Source organism: Ictidomys tridecemlineatus, chromosome 2 (genome assembly GCF_052094955.1).
Source record: "Ictidomys tridecemlineatus isolate mIctTri1 chromosome 2, mIctTri1.hap1, whole genome shotgun sequence".
NCBI classification, from domain to species: Eukaryota; Metazoa; Chordata; class Mammalia; order Rodentia; family Sciuridae; genus Ictidomys; species Ictidomys tridecemlineatus.
In genome coordinates this window covers 104849687-104869908 of record NC_135478.1, presented here as the reverse complement: position 1 = coordinate 104869908, position 20222 = coordinate 104849687, and the positions used below count along the sequence as shown (strand labels likewise).

At 50.1% G+C, this 20222-nt stretch overlaps 1 protein-coding gene and 1 pseudogene across 2 annotated transcripts in view; one reads left to right on the top strand and one right to left on the bottom strand.

Annotated features, from left to right (window-relative positions):
- Positions 1 to 20222, bottom strand: part of Tmem132c (transmembrane protein 132C) — a 270662-nt gene that overhangs the window by 146605 nt on the left and 103835 nt on the right. The gene's annotated exons all lie outside the window — the stretch shown is intronic.
- Positions 10835 to 10975, top strand: LOC120892117 (small nucleolar RNA SNORA40; annotated as a pseudogene).

Genomic DNA, 20222 nt, shown 5'->3' with positions numbered 1-20222 from the left:
CCACACAAAGGGGAAAGACCATAGCGGTCAAAGCTCACAGGGTGGAGGAGCCTCAGCAACCCAGCCTTCCCACTGAGGGCTAAGCAGCGGGCTGCAGCCGTCCCAGATCCCCACACCTGACCCAGCTAGTGAGGAAGCCCAGGCTATGACAGGTGCAGGGCAGACTGGGCGAGCCCTGTCTGGCCAGCCAGGAATCCTGACCACCAAGCAGAGGTTCAGCGAGGCCGTGAGGTCTAGGGTGGAGTGGTAGGTGTCACACCAGCCAATCACCAGCCCCATCTCCGGTCCCCTCCTCCAGCCACCACTGCTGAGCAGAGGGCCACTCTATCTAGACTCCAGCAATACCTGCCGCTTCTCCAAGGGAGTTGGTGCTTTTCTTTGCTCCACTTCCCCTCTTTCACCTACCCCTTTACTAGAAAGTAAACTGTTAGAGTGTCTCATGACTGAATGGAAAGTTTGTGTCACTTGATAAAAATGGAAGGTTACCATATCTCTCAAGAAGTGATTATTACCAAAGATAGTGATGCAGAGACAACCAACCGGGCACAACGCACGCTCGGGAAGCATTGCCTAAAGCACTTGGTAACAATGCTCCCTCTTGGCCCTTTGTCAAGCCATTTTTGGTTCCAAGACCTGTTAAATAATACTTGAAACTTCATGTTTATTCTTTGCACTTATCTATCTGGATTTTTTTGGGGGGATGGGGTACCAGGAATTAAACCAAGGGTGCTCAACCCTGAGCCACATCCCCAGCCCTTTTTTATTTTGAGATAGGGTTTTGCTAAGTTGCTTAGAGCCTGGCTAAGTTACCCAGGCTGGCCTTGAACTTGCGATCCTCCTGCCTCAGGCTCCCTGGGGCTGCTGGGATTACCACCCCGCACTGCCTTATCACTGTATTTTTAAGTGGCCTTATTTCTTGTCTGAGGAGTCCCCCACCCATCACGGGTAAGTTCCACCAGGTGCCTCATTTTGATCAGTTCTGCCTACTCCTGACTCCCAGCGCCTGCAGATGGTGCTTAGTGGGAGCTTCATACATTTTTATTGACCACAGGAATGAATGAGTAAACTAACGACTCGTTCAAAGCCCCTAACGAGCCCCAGCCATCAGGGAGACTTGAGACTCTCCTGGGAACCTCATTTTCATAAGTCGATATTGTTTGTGCGCACAGTGAAGCGTTTGCTCCTCCAGGTGTCAGTCAGCAGCATCGAAATACATTTTTGATGCTGTATTTATTTTCTGCCAAGTGACAATAGGTCTTGGGGAGCCCTGAACTGCTGGAAGGTGTGCAGAGGAACAATGTGCTGATTAATCAACCTCTGGAAAAGCGTGACCCTCTCTCCTGCAGAGGGTGGCAGGGGAGACGCATGAATTCCAAATGACAGTGGTCCTTTTGCTAGGAACCAGCAAAGGAGCCCTGGAAATCAGGCCCGGTTTAGTCTCAGGTGCATAGGCTTAGGGGGAAACCCCAGTATTTTCAATATTGCTGCTTCAGCTCTGTGGTCACCTTATCATGTCTCCTTCTAATGCTCAAGGATAGAAAACGGCAGGATCTATACTCGATATTTTCACATTTTCCCAAAGGGCAAGGGTTAACACCTTAGGCAAAGTGCTACATTTTCAGCAGAAGCAAACGGCAGGTAGCCGGGATCCCTGTCGTCCATCCACCAGGGTCCACGAAGGAAACACCCCGAACCCATTTCTGTTTTCAATAAAAATCTTGTTTAACAGCATCATGAATATTCATGCTGTCGGCTCCCTTCCAGACGGAAACAAGAGAAGGCAAGAGAAACGGGCCAAAGAGGAAAAGCGGTTCACTCCCTCACACAAAGGTTGAAAGGACAGGATTTTATGTTTTCGGGCATGAGTGTCTGTTAAAACAGAAAAGGAAAAGAAGAAGAAGAAACCTCTGGTTAATCACAGCACGGGGGGCACCCGCGTCTTCACCCGCTGATCGCGACTTCAGTTCTCTCCTCTTTCTTTTGGAATATTTGTTTTAACTGGGACCCAATCTCTCATTACTTGTGGGCCATTTTTCTGTGGATCTGACTCACTTAGGAAAAGTAGCCTTAGTTGCTAACCATGGATCCAGTTTTATAAGCTGCTTGTATTATTCCCCTGTGCATTTACATATACGTCATGATTAGCACATGGAAGAGGCAGGTCTGAGCAGTGATTAGAACTTGGCACCTTGCCAGTAGTCTGCTTACCCTGTACTGGCCAAACGGTCTCCATTTCAGCTGGAGTTTGCATCGGAATAGCCCCCAAAGGCCTGTAGGTCCCCGAGGTGGTGGTCCTGGGAGGGCCACCTTCAGGAGTGGGCCCAGTGAAAGCCAGGACTCAGGGGGGTTGGGTCCCAGCTCCTGCTTGTTCTTTCTCTGTTTCTCAGGTGCCAGGAGGTGGACTCTCGGCTCCACGGCCCACTTCTCACCTCGGGCCTAGGGTAGTAGGGCCAGCTGAAGCCTCTGGGACTATGAGCCATGAATCGTCTCCCCGTATGAGGTGATCATCTCAGGTGTCCTGCCCGGTGATGAAAAGCTGACTCGCACTCGCAGCACAGGGCAAAGGGCTGGGGAGGACGGGTAGGGGCACAGGGTCCTTGACTCTAAGGCCTCACTCTTCAGTGTGGCTGCAGCTGTACAAGGAACTGGTCTCTGCCCCAGTCTGCTTTCCGTCACTCTAACAGTGCCGACGATGACTAACTTATAAAGAGGGAAAGGTCATTCTGGCTCACAGCTGCTGATCAGGTGGACCTTCTGCTTTGGGCCTCTGGTGGGCATGCCCGGTGGCAGGGACAGAGGGTGCATGGCGAAGCAGGCTGTCATGTCATGGCCAGGAAGCAGAAGCAGGGAGGAAGATGCCAGCCTTGCACGGTCCCCTTCAAGGACAAACCCTCTTGATGGGTTCTTCCTCCTAGGCCAGGGGGTCAGAGTTCAAAGTCAGGCCTCAGAATGGTCTGTGTGTACCCCAGTGTGGTAGCCATCAGCTGCCAAAATCAAATTAATCAAAATTGAACAACGTTAAACATTCAGTGCCTCATTGCACCCAACACACATCAGGTGTGTGGCAAGTTCTACTCTGTGGGGTGGCACAGGTTCAGCCCCTGCCCATTGCATGAGGCTCTGTTCCAGAAAACACAGTGTTCCTTCTGCACCATGGAGAGACTTGCGGTAGTTCCTTGAGAAGCTCAGAGTTCACATTCCTCTGTTGGCCTCAAATCTTCCCAGGCATGGTGGACATTACACTAGAAAAATTCTGGAACCTCCTGAGTAATTAAACTTGATTCCATTTTGCAGTAGGTTGGCCCACTTCTGCTTCTGTGCATCAAGTACACATAATCCCTCCCGATCAAGCATTTCCACAGGGAAATTTCCAGTCACCTCCCGGGGAAGCAGCAGCAGATCTATTGATTCTAATCCCTCTGTATCTGAGAGACACCTGTTCCATAGTCGTCTGAGATTAGGGGATATCCTGCGGCGTCATTATTTGGCTCGAAGATGGGCGGCGCCATAGGACATATGTAGCAAGGCTCTTCGCGACTTCTCTTCCACATGTTGCACATCGGAAAGCTGCTGTCGCCTCCTCCGTGACGGAATCGAGATAACATCAAACTAGATGAGGTTTTGCCTTGGCTTCCAGCCAAATGGAGACGTCATTCTGATAAACCGTAAACAGACCCAAAGTGCAGACTAATAAGAAGTTATCAGGTCCACTGGCGTCTGGCCACAGAGCGAGTAACACAATTAACCTAAGGAAGGCAAAGCCTCGGAGCTGACACAGGGAGGAGGGAATAGGAAGGAAAACGCCCCTGGGCAGCAGCCGGGTAACTCCCATGGGCAGGAAGCTGTCTGGGGGCCCCTGTGGGGGTGGACGTATGGGGTGGATGGCAGAGCCCCCCCCCCCTCCCGGGGCAACCACTCACAGTCTCTAAACTACTGGGAGCAAAAAGAGAATGAAATGGACCAATGTTCAGATCTCCTGATTTTTAAAACAGAAAGCCAGATTTGTACATAAAATGTCTTAATTGTTCAAATGTTTTGCAAGCATACCAAAGCCCTCTGGCCCAGACTGCAGCCTGTGTGCTCGGCCACATGTGATAAACCGCAGACCCAGGGGAGCACAGACTCACACGCTCAGGTTATGCCTGGTGGAAGGGACAGAGTAGGCACCTTTCCACCCTTAGCAATGTGACTTGCAGGCTCCTTCTTCTGAGAAGGGGCATCTCTTTCCCCATCCCTGAGCAGGGCTTGGCCTTGGGCCTGCCCAGACCAGAGAAGGTGGCAGAGGCAAGGCAGTACTAGCCACTGTGCAGGGCCTGGTCACTGCTGTTCTCCTCGGAGCCCTGCATGGCCACCTAGACACCCTGGGCTGGTCTGCTGGTCATGCATGACACACACCTGGAGGCCCCGTCCTGCCAGCTGTCAGTACAGCCCCTCTGGAGCCAGCCTGGTCAGAAGAACAATCCACTTGAGCACAGCCCAAGTCACAGAGCACAGGATTGCAAGGTTGAGCAGTGGTGTTTCTAAGGTGCTAATATTCAGGGTAGTTCTGCAAAAAGCCCAGGGGATACATGACTGGGACCAAAATCCATGCTCCCAGAACCATTCCCTGGTGACTTGGGAACAGTGAATTCGCTTCAGAGCTTCAGTCTTGCAGTTGGAATCTTCAATGCTTTCCCAAAGCTCGTGTTTTGAAAGCATGACCCACCATCCAGGAAGGTTCAGAAGGGATGCTGTTAGGCAAAGATAAGAGTGTAACCTCATCAAGTGGATTAATCCACTTGATGGATAATGACTTGAAGTGGACCGATGGATAGTAACTGTAGGCAGGTTGGTATGGCAGAAGGAAGTAGGTCACTGAGGCATGCCCTTGGGATTAATTATGTCTTGCCCCTGGCTCCTCTCTTTCTCTCTCTGCTTATAGGCTGCCATGAGCTGACAGCTTGCCCTCTCCATGTCCTGACACCATGATGTCCTGCCTCTCTCAGGCTCATAGCAATGGAGTCAGGCAATGGTGAACTGAGACCTCTGATACCATGAGCCCCAAATAAACTTTCCCTCCTCAATGTTGATCTTGTCGGGCATTTTGGTCATAGGGATGCAAAAGTTAACACCCTCAGTGTCCACTTTTGTAACCTAAAGACAGTTATAATGGTGACCTCCATTTGCCGAGGCCTTTCGTGAGGACTTATTGAGATAGTAATTCCCCCAGGAAGCACAGAGAAAGGACCTGGCATGGATAAATTGTTGTACCTGACCACTTTGTTGACTTAGGGCCAGTCTTTCTAAAAAAAGGTCTTCAGTCGATTTCCAAACAAATGCTCTTGATTCCTCCAATTCAATCACTCCAGGCACGTCAACTCAGGAGCTGGGTGGATGTGCTATAGGGGTTACATTAGGATGATTTTAACAAGCAATTGAAGTAACACCATGCACCGGGGATGTGCTGGGTTGAGTCTTGCTTCTGAGAGACACATGTTGCATTTTTAGGAATTTGGTGAGTTGGCTGGTAACTTGACATTGGCCTTGGTGGGAGCCTCTGCACTGGGGAGCCTGGCACACCTGCAGACAAGGGCTGCCTTCCCTCCCTGGCTGGTTGTTAACTATTTATATACCTCCTCTCCTGTGCCCATTTCCTTCAGAGAGGCACCAAGTTCCTTGGAGGGAAGAGCCTCTCTATTGCCTGAAGTCTTGCTGAGATGGTCTTCAGGAACCCGAGATGGAAAGAGCTACAGATTCCCTTCCCTGCTGCCGTATGGCCCTGGGGGATGTGACCCATACACTTCATCCTCAGAAAGAGAAGGATGTCTGTCCAGCAAGCGGACAGAGGGACTAGGAGGCCATTCCTCCCCCTGCTGCTCTTCCCTGAGCCATATCGTTCCAGATCTACCCCAGGGACACCAAGCCCCACTTTTGCCCATCCATGACTCATCTTTTGCTGAGGTCACCTGTATTGTGCCTGTGTCCACCCACCCCCCGAGAGCTCAACAGAGTGGGCTCTCTGATTCCTGCCTAGTTGTGGGAGTCTGAGTCTCCTGGCTCTGAACCACTTGGTAGGGAACAGAGGGACCATTTGTCTCCAGAGGCAAAGTATGGAAGTGTCATCAGGCCTTTTAGTTTTAAAAGGGCTGCTTCTTCTGACGCCACCTCTTGAGTGAGGACAGATGGGCTGAAAGTGCCTGAACCACTCCTCTCTTCTGGAGCACAGGCACCACGCCTGCTAGGAGGAGATGAAAGCCCTCGGGGACAAAGATGGCCTGAGAGCTCAGAGGTGTGCAGAGCGAGTGTGCTTCAAGTGCTGATTTATTTTATGGTGACCACTGAATCCGGCTGGTACACGCCCACTAAATGCCTGATGAAATGAATGTGATGGGGAGGTGCAGACACCTTTGGGGAACACAGGGAAGTGTATGAGGATTTGCAAAGGGTGGTCCTCCTAGTGCGTCCCCAGCGTTGAGTGCTGTCCTCGTTGACCTTGGGATGTGTACTCTTGGCTGGCTCAGGAACTCTTGCCTCTTGGGGGGACCCCTTTGTCTTCAGCATGCTCACCCCAAGGACCCAGATCTCTCTGCTTCCCTTGTGGTTTGGGGTCCACAGCTTCTTAGTTCTGAGACATAAGCTCGGCAAACAGGCGGACTCTTGTGCCGCTGGGTTAGGGTCTGAGGGCTCTGGACTCAGAAGCGCCCATGGTTTTGCCCTGGCCCGAGGCAGAAGCCTCCAATCAACCTGCTGGAAACAGGACCACCTTGCCCTATCAGGGAAAGCAGGGAATCTTGATCCATACATGGAGCAGGGCCAAGCTCGTACCGTTCTCCTCCGAGTCTCCCTTTCCATGTGGGAGGAAAGAGGACCTCGGAAGCAGCTTGGGAGGTGACGGAGATTAATCACCTCCAACTCACCACAATTCAATCACTGTGGTTCCTGGGTGGCTCTGTCATGGTCTCTGCTTCCATGTTCTCTAAACAGGGGCTGGGCTGTGTGTTTGAAGACAGAATGTTCTAGAAGCCAGGGGAACATTCCAGGAGGGGCTCATTAATCACCACTGACCCCATCAGGCAGTGTTCATTCCTATTCCACACACACTTTAGTGAGTGCTGGAACATGGAGAGGCTGTCGCTGGAGGTTTGGGAAACACTCTGAGGGCTCGGGGGAGCCCTCCATTGAGAAGACCAGGAAGGAGACGAATATCGGTGCAGCAGGGGCACAACCAGGGGCCACAGTAGGAGCGGGGACCCCTGCTTCCCTGGGCTCCTGGCCCCTTCCCAGGACACAGGTCACCCCAGCACCAAGAACAGCACCTGAAAAGCACGGAGGAGTGCCACATGGCTCATGACACCAGGGAGGGCTCTGCCTAGTGTCTGCCGCAATGGCCGAGGAAGAGTGAGGAGCCGGGAGCACCTGACCTGGGAGATGAGACAGGGAAAGAGGCCACCCGAGTCTTAGAAATTGCACTCTTCTCTTTTAATCTGTTTGTTCAATTCTGTTTGAATGTGCACACTGCCGCTCTGTTTAAATTAGATGCCAAAATGATAGCAATCTGGAGGGGAGAAAAAAAGTTGTGGGTATGTTTTTATGTAATATTCTCTTTAACTTTTCTTATGCAAAAAAAAAAAAAAGTCAGCAATTTCCATAGCAACGGGCCCTTCACCTGCTTTTCTAGAGATGGTTCAGGAATTAAGGACTATGCAGCAATGCCTGCCAGGTGACTGGATCTCAGAATGTTGTCTGGGGCTTTTCCAGGTGCAGGTAGCTTTGAACTGATTTTTGAGTAGACTCTAAGTGGCTTCTAATAACCCTACGGAGGGAGACCCCGATAAGGTCTTTAAGCTTCTGTATACTTTTCCAACATTGTCTTTTTAATCCCCTCCCTATCTCTGCAGATTGAAAAACAGAATGTCCTAATGAACTCCTTGGTTCTGACTTAATGCTGTTCTCCCAGTAGTAATAGCAGGAACTGCATCTGGAGAGCAATAGGGGTGGAGGTCGGGGGTCCTGGGCTGTGCCAGGAGGGACCACCAAGGCTAGCTGGGTCTTTTTAATTTTTTTTTAGTACTGGGGATTGAACTCAGGGGCACTGAACCACTGAGCCACATCCCCCAGACCTTTAAAAAATATTTTATTTAGAGACAGGGTCTTGCTGAGTTGGTTGAGGCCTTGCTCAGTTGCTAAGGCTGGCTTTGAACTTGGGATCCTCCTGCCTCAGCCTCCCAAGCTGCTGGGATTACAGTCAAGTGTCACCATGCCTGGCTTTCTGGGTGTTTTTTTCAAACCAGAAAGACTTCTATTGTCACTGTCACCAGCCAAAGAGGAGTGGAGAACGCTTCTGTCTAAATGAGGCAGCTGCCTGAACGTGGCCCCCTGAAAACCAGAGCCAAGCCAGGGCCACACAGCCCTGGGAGCCTTCCCTCAGCATTCCTGGGAGGCTGTCCCCCCCAGGGCCATGACAGCAGAATCTGAAAGTGCTCTCACCCCGTGGCGGTCTGTGCCCACCCTACCCTGAGACACTGGGGCGTCTGTAGAACATGAAAGCTTCTCCCCATAGTCACAGCTCACCTCGCCCCGGCATCTGCTCTACGTTAATTAAGTGTGTTGTGGACTTTCCACCTGGAAGCAGCTCCTCGGGGAGCCGTCGGGAGTACAAAGGCACAGTGATGACTAGGAGGGAGCTCGGAGCAGATAGCCAAGTTTGGAAATCCATACACGGGAATTCAAAGATGAAAAGCCACACCGGATCAGTTCTAAGACAATGTCACAGAGAGCTGGAGAAGAGAGGCTGGGCTGGTACCTGGCCTCAAGAGAGGACAGGATGAAAGAGGGTAGGGAGCCAAGTCCTGAGTGGCAAGAAGCAGCCTCTACTCTGAAGACAGAGACAATTCAGGCCCAGCCAACAGCAAGTGCCAAGGCCCTGGGGCAGGATGAGCCGTTACACTTGGCCACAGGAAACAGGCAAAGCTTCAATACAAAGAGAACAGGAAAAAGCAGAAACAGGCTTGGGAGGTGACCGCTGCTGTGGGACTGCAGATCTCCACGGCCACAGGCCATCCTGGAGATATTTCCCCAGATACCAGTATATCCAGGAGCACCTAGAGGCTGATCTGATTGGATTGGGGTATTGTTCAGACATTGAAATTTTTCAGCATTCTTTTTTTCCCAACAAGTTTTTAAAACTAGAAAAGTTAGTATAAAAACTATAGAATAGTAGTATGAAAGCCTATCTGATCTCCAAGCAGTTTCACCTTTAAAATTTCGCCACCTACACTTTCACCCTCTCTCTAAAGATACACAAAGTGTGCAGGGGGTGGGGAGCTTGGGGGGCTCTCTTTTTTTTGAGCTTCTGGGCCATTTGAAAGTAACAGAGACAAGTTATTTCACTCCTAATGATCCACGTGCATTCCTAAAATCAAGACGCTTCTTCCATAAAGAGAACAACCTAATTGCACCCAAGATATGTCAACAATATCAGTTAACACTGAGTCTATAGTAAGATGTCTTCAGTCTCCAGGGCAGGGCCCGGGCGGTGGGAACAGTGTCACATGGTCTCCAGGTGTCCCTTGGGGGAGGTGAAATGATCTGGCTCACAGACATCTGGTGGCTGTAGAGCACTGTGAGTGGACTGCATGCAGCTGAAGATGGTCAATTCTGTGACAGGTGACTTTCCCCCCTAGAAGCACCCCGATTGCCTTAAACATCCCCTTTGTAGTCCATTTAAATCCATCACCTTTGCCACAGCTTCATCAGCTTCTGCTAACTTAGAGTCCCCTCATCTCTTGTTTTTTAAGGCACTGGTACCTTTGAAGGGTCTGGGCTAAGTTTTCCTGGGAGAAAAGACCCTTTGGGATTTTCCTGATTGGATTCAGGTTGACAGTTTGGGGTGAGGACAGAGGCCGCAGGAAGGGCAATGGCGTCAGCAGCCTACGGAACCCTTACCTGGGAGGAGAGCAGGGGACTGACTGCAGGGGAAAGAGAGAGGTGGGGTTGGGTTTCAGCACCTAAGGCAGGTCCTCCTTTCCAGGTGGGCAGACTGAGGCCCAGGAGCCGCCTGAGAGTGAGACGCTGAGCCAGGTGGACTTGGCACGGCTGCATCTGGGTGACATGGGGTGGGGGGTGAAGGCAGGAACAGAGGGGCGCATGCGGGGCCTCAAGCCTCTGTCCTTGGAAACACGCCCTCCACCATATGCAGTTCCACAGCCACTCCTGCTTGGCAGGGAGCTGATGGGTCTGCAGGTGGCTACAGGTGACCTAACAATTGTTCACTTTTTAATTTTAGGAAAAAAAAAATATATATATATAAAGTTTCAGCAGTTCTTGGTTAAATATAACTAACGTATGGCTACTGTTGAAGAGGAAATATCTACGTCACAGTGGACGTCTGGTTTACTTGGGCCTCACATTGTGCCTATGCCATGGTACACCTTGCTCTCAAGCTGCCAGGTAAGCCAGAAGATCAGGCCACGCGGAGCAGGGTCACCTCTGGATGTCCACATAAAGAGCGTAGATGGGGGGCTGGGGTTTGGCTCCGTAGTGGAGTGCTTACCTAGCATGGGTGAGGCACTGGGTTCCATCCTCAGCACCACATAAAGATAAACAAAATGATACCACTAGAAATATTTAAAAGAACGATGAGCGTGGGTGAGAACTTAGCATCTCTGTCTCTGGAGGCCTCTCCGTTCTCTGTAGAATTCCTACTCCCTTATTTCCCCTCTATTTACAAAGAGTTGACGTTCCAACATTTAATAGCTGGTTTTTGCCACTTGCTGACAACAGTTCTTTGAAATACGATTGCTTATGATCATGGCTTGTTCTCTATATTACTAGATCTTGAAGTTGTGGACATCACTGGATTTAATTCAGTGAAAATTTCAAAACCCCAAACAAGGAGTGGATAAAGGCTTACAGACAGGTGCAACAAATAAGTCCTATTTTTCAACCCAGAACTCATTGTTCAGTTTGAGTTTTGATACACATAAGCAGGAATATTACTTAAAAAAAAAAACAAAACAGAAAACAATGATGAATGTTCAGCTGCCAAGCTGAAGGATTTTCTACATTCTGAAGTATTCTATTTCACTTCTACAGCCTGAAATTTCTCACTCAAGTAAACAGACTCTGCTCCTAAACATTTATTTTATCTCTCTTTGCTAGAAACAGAAGCAGGTTTTCTCCCTGACAAACTTGTCCCAGGAGAACAAAATAAATGCTTTCCCAAATTGGAGCATAAATCTTCCCTAAATATCAGTGTGTGATAACAAGGATGCAGGAATAATCTCTTAAATTTCCTGAAGTCACAGTCAGGAGCATGGCCTGGGCCACTCTGACAGCCCATTCGAGTTAGCTGGTCATCAACGTCCTCTTTATCTTCTGCACAGCCTTCATCTGCACCGTCCAACCATCACCTGGGGCCCTGGGCCCTGCACTTCCCGCTGTCCCAGGGACTCAGTTACCAGCTCCCTCATCAGGGATGCCTCACAGCAGGTTCTGAACAGTCAGCCTCACCTGGTGTGTTACATGTAGAAAGCCTGACCTGCCACAGCCCCCATCCTGTCCCACACCAGGGAGAGTCCTGCAGGGCCCGAGTCCCCCATGTGCGGAGCCAGGACCCTTCTGGTGCTCCTTGGGTGTTTCATTAGTAGAAGCCCACAGATATGCAGGCAGCTCGTTTTTAGCCACAGAAGGAGCAGTTTTCTAGGCCATCCCCTGGCCCAGCCCAGGACACACAGGCAAGAGAAGAGACCTCAGGAGTCAGGCAGCCGCGGGGTCTGGTTTGACGGGACAGAGGGGCAAGCAGTTTGTGGATGTGTGAGTGTAGGGAACTGGGCCTGGCCTGAGGGGCATTAGTGCAGGTGCCCACTGAGTGGGACAGCGTTCTGCAGCAGCTGGCCCTCACCGTCACTGTCACGTGAAATCCTCGACGGGCCTTGGCCAGATCTTTTGAAGTTTGAGAGAAATCGGATGCCTCTCTATGTAAAGATCATCTGGTCTTTAAAAAGAAGCATGAGCAAGCAGCTGGGCATCCATCTTACCTAGCACCAAATTTGGGGAATAGACCTACTATGTGCACCATCTTATAAGGCACAAACTAGAAACTCACTTTCCCAGCCTCCTTTGTTGCCAGCCTGAGGTCATGTGATTAGTCTCAGCCAATTGGCTCCAGCTACATGCAACTGATTTGAAATAGGACAAATGGACGTGCTCTCTGGCAAAAGGGGTAGATTTGGGGTAGGAGATGCACGGCCCTGGCACCCAGAGCAAGGCCTCATGCAGGGGCTGCAACATGTGGTCCTCTCGGAGGAGGCCCCATGGAAGGGTCTGGTCATTACTCTGGGGTCTGAGGTTCTAACTCCAACTCTACTCCTCTTGAAGCCTGAGTCCCCAGCACCCTGTCCTACATGCGTTTCTGTCTAATCCAGCTAGTGATGATGCAGATGTTAACAACTAAGAACCACAGCTAAAGAGACCACGGACTCGTTCGATGTCTAAAGGCATGTAGAGACCAAACACAAAGCAATCAGGGGACTGGGCCAGAAGGCAGCTAGTTGTGACTTCTGCGTTACAGCAAGACTCCAACTCTAACTAAAGCCCCAGTGGGAGGATGGAGGGAGAACTCCTGGCCAGGTGGGGTCATTGCACATGGTGGCTGTTGGAAAGGATCACAGGAGTCTTGGTAGACCACTTGCCTCTCAAATAACACCTCCCGCAGAAAGAGAAACCCAAAAGCACTGCTGCTGTGTTTAACACGTCACATCACAGTGCTGCCAAGCCACCAGACTTTCCCTCGAGGGGTGGACAAGAAGTGATCCCTGAAGGGGCACAACCCATGTGACTGTTCCCAAGGCTGCTACAGACCTTAGGGGCACTGTACAAATCCCTCCTGTCCCTTGGCCTGCCCCTCCCTCCCCTCTGTCAAATTCAGTCTCACCCTCTGCTGGTCCCCCACCCTTCCAATCAGTTTCAGAGGGCATGGATGGGAGCACAGCTGGGACAGATGCCCAGTCCCCAGATGGCCTTGACCAAGGCGTGCTGGGAACTGGCCTCTGAATCATCGCCTCCTCCTGCCGAGAAAAGACAGGCCCTTCTCCATGGATTTTCTGGAAGTTCCTAGGGTGTGAGGTCTCAATGGAACAACTAGAGACACCCCCAAGCTCCAGCTGAGATTCTTTCCTCAGCTAATGAGTCGAACGGGCACAGATCTCATTCTACAAGTGCAGAGTCTCCCAGGCCCCTGCACAGGGCTCATTTCTCTTGCAGACCATTATTTCATGAGATGGTGAAACAGTCTCGCTGAGCTAATGGTACCTCCGTGGCCAGCACCACTCATTCTCCACAGCCAGCCCCGCTTCCTCTGGCCCAAGGGGCCCCAGGGTCGTCTGGGAAGCATGTGCCTAGGCTGAAAGGATGCCCAAGAAGTCACCTGCAGGGGCCACGGAGACACGGAGGCAGACAGCTCCTTCCCAGGCACCACACCACAGTGACGCATTGAAGCGGCTTCATGTGGAAACCTTGGACCGTCTATGAAAAGCTAAGGTCCCAGTGTCAGCTCTCTGGGTGACGTGGGGAAGGGTGTTGGGGCCCGGTCAGTGGAGAATAACCAGCAGGTTTTCCTTATGGGGCACAGCCTCTTGATGGTATCCACTTGCTACTGAACCAGGGTCTCTCTTGCTTTAGACCAAGGGGCCTGGAGAGAGCACGGGCAAACCTGCTGAGGTTGCACTGTGGACTCAATCTGGGTGTCCCCAGATTTTTGGTTATTAAAAAAGACACACACAAAAAAAGGAAATAAAAATGGTGGGGGAAATGTCAAGTATTTCGGAGAGATGGAAAGCAGATTGGCAGGTTCCAGTGACCTGGGGGAGGGGCGGGGGAGGGGCAAGGGAGGAGCGATGTGATGGGAGTGGGGCTTTCTTTGGGACAGTAAAGATATTTGGGGACTAGATAGATGTGGAGGTTACTGTGAGCATACTAAGTGTCATGGGATTTTTCATTTTAAAGTGGCCGATTTATGTTTATGGCAATTTCACCTGAATTAAAATAAATAAATAAAGGAGAGGCATGGAGAAGGATGTCCCTGGTCCCCGGGTCTAGGAGCTCCCAGGATTTGCAAACTTTCCATTCTCTCCAAAGATGATTTCTACCAGCGTGTTTTGAGAAAGCCACTCATCAGTTTTTTAATTTAATTTTATCAAAAATAAACAGACACCAAACCCCCGAAACAGTGTTGTGTTACTTGATTTTCTTCATAGGGCACAAATATCAGTGTTTGGCTCTAAAGAAAAGGAAAATACACTATTCAAAATTCAAAAGAAGAGAAATTCAAAGACACTGCATAACACGCTTAGCGTTTAGCCAAGACAATAAAGAAGGCCAAAGAAAAACGCTAGGAACAGTGGGCTAAGGGATGGAGGCCGTCCTCAATGAGCTCCGAGTCCAGTCAAACCCAAGGTTGCCTCTGAGCTCAAGATCACATTGAGAAAATGAAAGGAATGGCACCTGGCCATACAGTGTCCCTTGACCCTGAGGATGCCCAGAAGGCCCAGTGCAGCCAGGGGGATGCCAAGGAAGCCCCTGCTAAGCTTGCGGGCAAGGCCTTCCTTCCTGCAAGGCCGAGCTGTGTTAGGAGACACACTTTCTTTTCCACCTCAGCCCCCCTGCTTCCGGTGTGGACCACTTGCAACTGGGGAGTTGACCTTCACAGTGGTGCTGCCATCTGTGAGCCCTGGGGCATCCTGGGTAAGGGTGGTGGTGGAGCATGATGGGAAGGTCTCCAGTTCATGGTGGCCTGAGTGGCTGTCCCATTCCTGCTCACAGTTAGTGTGCTTGTCAGTCATAGGTTCTCAAAGTGGGGTCTCTGGGCCAGCAGGAGCAGCACTAGGATGTCACAACAAAGTCATGGGTCCAGTGGGTCACATTCTGGGATACTGGGATATTAACAGAATTCTGGGGCTGGGCACAGCTCAACCCATAATACCAGGGATCTTATTAGAAAGATGAATCCTCTGACTCAGCCCTAAAGGTCCCAAGTCAGCAACCCTAACAGCAAGTCATAAGACCTACAGGTTTGCTGGTGCCCCCTTGAGGTAGAGAACCACTGCTTTAAGCTACTGTTGCTTAGGTGTGGGTGACTGTAGCAGAAAGACTTCCAGCTGACGCACCCTGGCTCCAGAGGAGCAGCCATATCCCTTGGGGTCAGGGTGAGTGGGACATGGAACCGTGGCACTGAGTCAGATGGCATCTGTGTGCCTCTGAGTTGCTGGCCCAGAACACAGATGGTAAAGGCACCCTCTGCAGCCCACAGAGCCCGGCAGCAGACCACTGCTTTATCCTCATGCCAAACCTAGCTTTCTCTTTCACTAACTTCTGTGCCCTTATCCTGCAGGGACACGTGGGGACTGGGTGAGGATGGGCCTTCTCGCCCTGAGGTCTCCCGGCCACTCGGCTCCACCCCATTCCTGATGAGCCGGGCCCAGGACACTGTGAAATGCTGCCCGCTCCTGGTGTTTTATCAGAGACAGACAGAAGACCACCATCTCCTTCCTCTCTGATGTCCCGCACTTCTCAGGGTCCATGTCAGCGCTCATGCAGCCTTTCAGGGTCCCTCCAACATCTCACTCCTTCCGAGTCTGATCCTGATCTATTTCTTAATACGCTCTCAGTTTGGGAAAACTTTTTATTAGAATAAGAACAAACCAGTTAACAGTTTTATAATTTTTTTCTTTTGCAGATTAAAAAAATAAAGATATCCATGGGTCAGCAGAGATAAAATTTTAGGAAGTATATTTGAGCAAACTATGAACCATGAACAGCGTACCCCAAACCAGAAGTCACTGGGGAGTACTGCCCAAGGGACACCAGGGGACACCAGGGAGGGGCTTTCTTAGGGCAGACAGGGAAATAAAACAAAGAAAATACTCTGTGGATTTCCAGAAAATACTCTGCTGCCTGATTTGGTCTGTTCCATCGGAAAGTCCCCAGTTACAGAATCATAGGTTTGTTGGTTACTTTTGGACTGGTTGGGCTTATTTATTCTGATTTAATATAAGCTTTTACAAAAAGTGGCTCCAGGAAAGTTTTGCTTGTGATTGCAAATCAAGCAAAATTAAGGTTCCTCATGAGATCTCACTGGCTCTGCTGCCCAAGAGCCCTTCAGGACAGTCTCCATTGTAATTGACCTTAACAAGGGTTTCGGGCTCTTCTTCACCATTTGTGCCTGTACCCACATCAGTATAACACGCTGGCTGTATGGCTTGAATACTGGGGGAAACGATGGTGTACTAAGAAGCACAGTGTGGTGAGATATCATTTATCCTATTGAAACACCCCCCGTGTATGGTGGGCTGATGGACAGCCACAGCTACACGTCCATAGTAGGCTTAGGGAGTGGGGTGCAGGGGGAGGAAATGGTCTTTTGAACTCTTTGGAGATCGGCAGCCCACGTGTCTGCTGAGGAAAGGTCTGGCTGTGTCTGCACCCGGCCGCACAGCTGAGCATGAATAGGACCTTCCCCTGTCACCTTTTTATGTTGCGGTTGTTAATTAAGAGCATTACAGCTATGCGTAGTAGTCGGGCTCATTCAACAAAGGCACACATGCATGGAGTCTGATTTCCTCCCTATTCTCCCCCCTCCCTTTCCTCCTCTCTTCCCTCCCTCTATTCTCCTTCCCCTACTCATCTCCCTTTGGCTCCTCTACTCATTTTTTGAAGGATAGTTTCTACAGACACATAAAGGTGAGATTCCCCTTGGTATGTTTCTATGTGCACAAAATGTGATTTTGTTAAATTCATTACATATTTTCTCCCCTTTCCCATTCCCCCTTCCCTTCCATCTTCCCTAGAATTTCCTGATATCCGATCCCCTTTTCACTTCCACCTTCTTTCCCCCCAGCTTCCACGTAGGAGAGAAAACATTCGGCCCTTGGCTCTCTGAATCTGGCTTATTTCACTCAACAGGATGTTCCACAGTTTCATCCATTTGAGGGCAAATTCCATCATTCCATTCTTCTTTATGGCCAAGTGAAGCTCCATCATGTGTATATGCCGCATTGTCCTTATTTATTTATCTGCTGATGCACACCTAGACTGGTTCCATAACTTGGCTCTTGTGAATTGTGGGTCTATAAACATTGATGTGGCTATATCTAAACAGTACATTGATTTTAATTCTTTTGGGAAAATACCAAAGAGTTGGATAGCTGGGTCATATGGTGATTACATCCCTAGTTTTTTGAGGAATCTCCAAACTACTTTGCAGAGTTGTTGTGCTAATTTGCAGTCCCAACAATAGATGAGTGTACCCTTTCCCCCTACATCCTCACCATTTGTTGTTATTTGTGTTCTTGATAATTGCCATTCTGACTGAACAGATGAAATCTTAGCTTCGCTTTGATTGGCCTTGCCCTGATTGCTGGAGATGCTGGACATCTTTTCATATCTCTGTTGGCCACTATCTGTCTGAAGGCAGCTGCCATGTTGGATTCTCCCACCCACTTTGCATTACATGGCCTAATGGGCTGTGTTGGCTGGATTCAGTCTTGAGCTCTTCCATCTCAGAAACACTGGTCCATCAATTGTGAGAGCCAGGCATTTAGCTGAGCACCTGGTCCAGGAAAGATTCATTAACAGCTAATGAAATGAAGTCAACTGACGTGTGGTCCCCTTTTCTGCCAAAGCCTTGTCAAGGATAGGTTCCATCTTTGCACATTCCTCTCTGATTTATCGCAGCCTTTTTCTTATTGTTCTTTTCTCTTTAAAGTAGGGACATTAAGACATGCTTCTTATAAAGTTTAGATGAACCAGATGTGGTCCTTGTTCTTTGGTAAACATGAAATTGGCCTTGATTTTGATGATGCATGGCCATTATCTGCAGCCAACATCTGGGAAAGAGAATTTCAAAGAAACAGAGCCCCTTGCACTGCTGAGCAGAGCTGTCTTGCACATCCCCGACGGCTCTTATCACATGCACAGGGTACATCTGTGACTCACTGAGACTCTTATGGTGAGACTGAGAAGAAATTGGTTATGACCCCTAGTTGTAGGAACCTACCTGGCGAGTAGCCATTTGTTCCCCTCAGAGTTTTTCCATGTCGGAACTGTTAATTGGCATTTAAGGCTGGAATATTCTTTGTTGGGGGAGGCAGAGAGGCTGTCTTGTGGATTGTAGGGCATCTCCTCCCACACATAGCCTCCACCCACTGGAAACTGGTAGCAACTTCCTCCCAATTTAGACAATCAAAATCATTCCAGACATTGTCACAGATCTCTGCCCAAGTGCAGGCAAAACTACTCCCTGGTTGAGAATCTCAGCTGACCTCAACAAACACAGTGGCTTCTCTCCTCCCAGAAATTGTTGAGGCTGCTATACCGACTAGAGGTCATTAGCTAGCAGATTCCCAGTCCCTCTCACAGCTCTCAGTCAGGAGCAAGTATAGTGCAGCCTCTGTGACTTTGAGAAAAAATATGCATGTTAATAAAATGTGGGAATAAAAAAGTTAATATTTATTCATGTTTAATGTGTGCCAAGCATAAGTTAAAATTCTATTTCAGTTAAGTCTCACAGTATCCCTGTACATAGGGGCTATTCTCTGCATACAGAAAGTGAGCACAGAGAGGGGCTCAGGAACCAGTCAGGTTGCACATCTGGGAACCTGTGGTGCTGGCTTTGAACCTGACCATCTGCATGTGCTGTGCTGCAGCTGGGTGGATGGATGTCACTTCTATTTGCTGCCCGGTGCACAAATCCTCCTCCTGTTAGCAGCTGTACTTCAGTTTTCTCTTTCCCAATGACCCCATATACACTTGTGGTCAACATGTTTTGGTGAGATCGATTCACCACTTCCAGCTCCAAGAGTAGCCTGGTGAATTAGCAAGCTTACATCAGCCAGTCACAGTAAATGGGTAAATGGATGAGATGTGGGGGTGTGGCCCCAACCAGGCCAAGGCAACTCAATTACAGGACATTTACTGGACTTATTATAGAAGAGAAGGTCTACTTATCTCAGCACAGCCACCGGAGTCATCATGCAGAGCTGGTGAAATATGTACAAGAGGGAGGTGAAGGATGGAGACCTCAGAGCCCAGGGGTGTCAGTCCAGCCCAGGGACACTGACACCTGAATCCCCTGGCCTTTCAGTCTTGGGGGAAACCTCCATTTTAGTTCAATCGGATTCTATGTTTGTGTGTGTGTGTTTTTTTTGGCAGTGCTGGGGATGGAACCCCGGGCCTCATGTGTGCTAGGCGAGGGCTTGACCGCTGGGCTGTCCTCCCAGCCCCACCTTTCTGTTGTAGGTTAGCTTAAGTTGCAACTGGCACATTCCTCAATGCTCAGAGGCTGTCTGTGCATCTGTAGAGCAGGTGCCGGGAGGATCGCTGGGCTTTTCATGAGAGGACGACCTGGCCGCATCGCACTAACATTGCCTGGGAGCTCGGAAGAGTTGTCCAGCCCCAGTCTCCAAAGGAGCCGACTGTGACTCTCAGGACCCACAGATTCCGTCCTGGCTGTCATGGGCTGGAGCAGAGGGGAGGCCCACATGCTGCTTTAGCCTGGAGTGAGTTCTATTCTTAAAGGTTTCTCTGTAAATCACCTCAGAAAAGCAAGTGCATGGTGACTCGAGGTACCAGGGGTGGGTATCACAGAGAAAGGTGAGACACGATCCCCATCTCCCTGCACACTGTCCTCAGCGACATTGCCCATGGAGTGGCAGCTGCTTCAGGTGCCATAACCCTGGGCCTTTCTAGCTGGGGTTCTCCAGGTGAGATGGCAGAGGAGGAAGGTCCTGGCTAGGGGTGCTAAGAGGGCAGAGCCAGGCTGGAGAACAGGGGCTCCACCCTGGGACTGCCCCACGCACAAAGGGACTGGCAAAAGGAACCCAGCCCCGGGGGCAGCGAGGCGGCCAGACAGGAGACAGCCCATGTGACTGAGATCCACAGCTGTCCCCATCCTCCCTGACTCCACATCTTTCTCCTGCCCCCATGAGGTCTCCACATTCAGGCCTTTCCAAAACAAGTTCATGGTGCCTCTAGAGTAGACTGGAGCCGGCGGGTCCTGGGGAAAACTAAGAACTAATATACAACATGGTCCACGTCACCAAGAGCCTGGGAACAGGCTGGACCAGCATGGGGCTGCAAGGGCCGATCTTCAACAAAGTGGGTGCAATCTGATGGCTCTCGAACCAGGAGTGCTTCTCATCTTTAGCCAAGAGCCCATTTCAGCTAATAAGGAGGTTCCAAGACATTGA